At 50.5% G+C, this 3,847-nt stretch overlaps 1 pseudogene across 1 annotated transcript; it reads left to right on the top strand.

Annotated features, from left to right (window-relative positions):
* Positions 1–1,278: 1,278 nt before the first annotated feature.
* On the top strand, positions 1,279–3,511 carry LOC115892042 (annotated as a pseudogene). Its single transcript, XR_004054409.1, has one exon. The product of XR_004054409.1 is annotated as a zinc finger and SCAN domain-containing protein 5A pseudogene (transcript).
* Positions 3,512–3,847: the final 336 nt, after the last annotated feature.

Genomic DNA, 3,847 nt, shown 5'->3' with positions numbered 1-3,847 from the left:
AGAAGGTATTACACCACACATCTGCCAGCTCCTAGATCAGGGAGTTCTACGCGCCTGCCACTCAGCATGGAACACCCCGTTGCTGCCGGTACGCAAACCTAACAGTAAAGATTATAGGCCAGTACAAGACCTAAGAGAAGTCAACAAAAGAGTCATGGACATTCACCCCACTGTGCCAAACCCATACACCATCTTAAGCACCTTAAGCCCTGAAAAACAGTGGTACACCGTCCTCGATTTAAAAGATGCCTTTTTCAGCCTGCCTTTAGCCCCTAAGAGTCAGGAACTTTTTGCATTCGAATGGACAGATCCCAAGAGGGGCGTAAATGGCCAGCTAACGTGGACCAGGCTACCACAGGGATTCAAAAACTCCCCAACTCTGTTCGACGAGGCCCTCCACGAAGATCTGGGTGAGTACCGGTGACAGCACCCTGAGATCACTCTTTTACAGTATGTTGATGATCTTTTAATAGCAGCTGAATCCCCAGAGGCCTGCCTACAAGGAACTGAAAGCCTCCTAAAGGCTTTGGGAGATCTAGGCTACCGAGCCTCGGCAAAGAAGGCTCAGATCTGCAAATCAGAGGTAACCTACCTAGGATACCTGTTAAAAGGGGGGCACAACTGGGAAAAGTCACCCCAGCTATTTGCTTTCTCTTTGACCAACAAATCCCCTATTGTAAAAACACATGGGTTGAACAAAGCGTCGGTTGCCCCTATAGCTCATGTAAAATCCACACTGTCAAGACTCTCACGGCCTCAGAAACCCTCTCGGGCCAAGTGTGGAATTCCCATAATTTTTAATTTTTTAATTTTTAAATTTAAATTTTAATTTTAATTTTTTTTTTTTTTTGAGACGGAGTTTCGCTCTGTCGCCGGGGCTGGAGTGCAGTGGCCAGATCTCAGCTCACTGCAAGCTCCGCCTCCCGGGTTCCCACCATTCTCCTGCCTCAGCCTCCGGAGTAGCTGGGACTACAGGCGCCCGCCACCTCGCCCGGCTAGAGTTTTGTATTTTTTAGTAGAGACGGGGTTTCACCATGTTAGCCAGGATGGTCTTGATCTCCTGACCTCGTGATCCGCCCGTCTCAGCCTCCCAAAGTGCTGGGATTACAGGCTTGAGCCACCATGCCCGGCCTGAATTCCCATAATTTTTTAAAACTGCCACAGGCTACACATGGGTTATCTGGGATCCCTGGGACTCCCGTTGGACCTCCCAACAGAAGGGGGCCATGTACATGACATCTGGGACAAAGTGGCCTAGCAGCCACCTCTATCTATGGCGCTCACTTGTTCAGATCCAAACCACCCTCCACGCTAACATTCAGAAACAGGAAACAGAACTAAACAAACAACTCTCCACTTTAACCTCCTCCCGCCCTTTCTCCTGGTTATCTCTGCTGAGGGAGGGGTTACTTCTCGCGAACGCCACCGGTCTGGGAAACCTCTCTGCATGTTTCTTTTGTGCTACCCTAGGACAGCCACCCCTGACGGCCGTCCCGCTCCCAGCCCCCTTCAATAATTCCCTAACAACTTCCAGCCAAGGATCCTCCCCCATCTCAGATGTTCCTTTGTTTTTAAACCCCGAACAAACACAGGTTTTATTTTGCTATTCAAACGCTAGCACCTCCCTTTGCAACATAACCTCTCCTCCCAACTCCACTCTGTACGCCCCTCATGGCTCATTCTTCTCGTGTAATGGAACTCTATATAAGAATCTCGAGTTGGAGAGCGTATCGCAGAGTGAGGAGGAAGCCGGGAAGGCGATATGGCTGCAAATTGCACATCCTCATGGCGTCAGAGAGAACCCTGCAACAGACCTGGGTTGGAGCTGCCACGGTCTATGGCATCCTCAGAAACTGAACTTGGAAATCACGACATGGACCCTGAGATTTCTCACATGAACTTCAGGATGTTCACCTGCCCGAAGGAGTCGGACCCCATCCAGGCTCTGAGGAAACTCACTGAGCTGTGCCATCTGTGGCTGAGGCCCGACCTCCACACCAAAGAGCAGATCCTGGACATGCTGGTGATGGAGCAGTTCATGATCTCCATGCCCCAGGAGCTCCAGGTCTTAGTCATGATGAACGGCGTGCAGAGCTGCAAAGACCTGGAGGACCTGCTGCGAAATAACAGAAGACCCAAGAAATGGTCTGTAGTCACCTTCCACGGAAAGGAATATATTGTACAGGACTCAGATGTTGAGACGGCTGACGCCCCAGCCAGCGTCAGGGATGATCCGAGAGACGTGTCCAGCCAGCGGGCCTCCTCTGTGAACCAGATGCGTCCGGGGGAAGGCCAGGCCCGCCGAGAGCTGCAGACCCTGCCCAGGGTCCCTGCACTGTTCAGGAGGCAGGGAGAGGACTATCTGCTACACAAGAGTATTGACATAAAAGGTGACCCAAAGTCTCCAGGACCCAAGCCGACCTTGGAGAAGGATCTGAAGGAAAACAGGGAAGAGAACCCAGGACTTACATCCCCAGAGCCTCAGCTTCCAAAGTGTCCCACAGATCTGGTGAGAGCAAAGGAGGGGAAGGAACCCCCAAAAAGAGCCTCTGTGGAAAATGTGGATGCCGACACACCTTCTGCCTGCGTTGTGGAGAGAGAAGCTTCGACTCACAGCGGGAACAGAGGAGACGCTCCGAATCTCAGAGGCCCCAAAAGAAGCAAACGGGACGCCTCCTCCATTTCCCAAGAAGAACCTCAAGGAGAAGCCACACCTGTGGGCAACAGAGAATCCCCAGGACAAGTTGGGATGAATTCAATTCATTCCCCAGGCCCTGCCAGCCCAGTCAGTCACCCTGATGGCCAAGAAGCCAAGGCACTGCCGCCCTTTGCATGTGACGTGTGCAATAAGAGGTTTACGTGTAATTCCAAGCTAGTCATCCACAAGAGATCACACACAGGAGAGAGACTGTTTCAATGTAATCTCTGTGGGAAGCGTTTCATGCAGCTCATTAGCCTCCAATTTCACCAGCGAACCCACACCGGCGAGAGGCCCTACACGTGTGACGTCTGCCAGAAGCAGTTCACCCAGAAGTCCTACCTGAAGTGTCACAAGAGAAGCCACACAGGGGAGAAGCCCTTCGAATGTAAAGACTGCAAGAAAGTTTTCACCTACAGGGGGAGCCTGAAGGAGCACCAGCGCACCCACTCGGGAGAGAAACCCTATAAATGTTCCAAGTGTCCAAGAGCCTTTGGTCGGCTGAAGTTGTTAAGACGCCACCAGAAAACACATCCAGAAGCCACTTCTCAGTGATGGCATAATCCGGTCTATGCCTTCTGCACGAAGAAGAAGTGAGTGATGATTTTTCACTGATGTTACCAGATGACATTTGACACGTGCAAGGGCGCCTGGCACACAGAGGGAGTGCCCTAGATATGAATTGCCATGATGTTTGAGCAAATATGTATCCTCCCCACTGAGCTTTGTTTTCTGTTTCATTATGTCCATTGTTTCCTTATAGGTTTATTTTGGTTTGTGTTGCTGTTCTTTCAATAAACGGTCATCTTATTAGTTTTCAACAAAAAAAAAAAAAAAAAAAAAAAAAGAATCTCACTGTTCAGGCCACTAAGAGCCTCCTATGTCTCCCTGTTACAATAGTTCCCCAACTAACCCTGCGAACCCCTGCTGAATATCTAGAAGGAGACTACGTGCCTTCCTTCAGGACAAAAAGGGCTGTATTTCTTCCCTTAGTAGCCGGTGTCTCACTCACCACATCCGTAATAGCGGCAGGGTTAGCAGGAGGAGCCCTAGGCCACGCTCTCGTTACTACCGCTAAGTTCTCCCAACAATTCTCCATAGCAATGGAAGCTTCAGCCGAATCCCTAGCCTCATTACAAAGGCAACTGA

Source organism: Rhinopithecus roxellana, chromosome 17 (assembly GCF_007565055.1).
Source record: "Rhinopithecus roxellana isolate Shanxi Qingling chromosome 17, ASM756505v1, whole genome shotgun sequence".
Lineage (NCBI taxonomy): Eukaryota > Metazoa > Chordata > Mammalia > Primates > Cercopithecidae > Rhinopithecus > Rhinopithecus roxellana.
The sequence above is the reverse complement of the archived record's forward strand: the minus strand, read 5'-3'. Positions and strand labels throughout refer to the sequence as shown.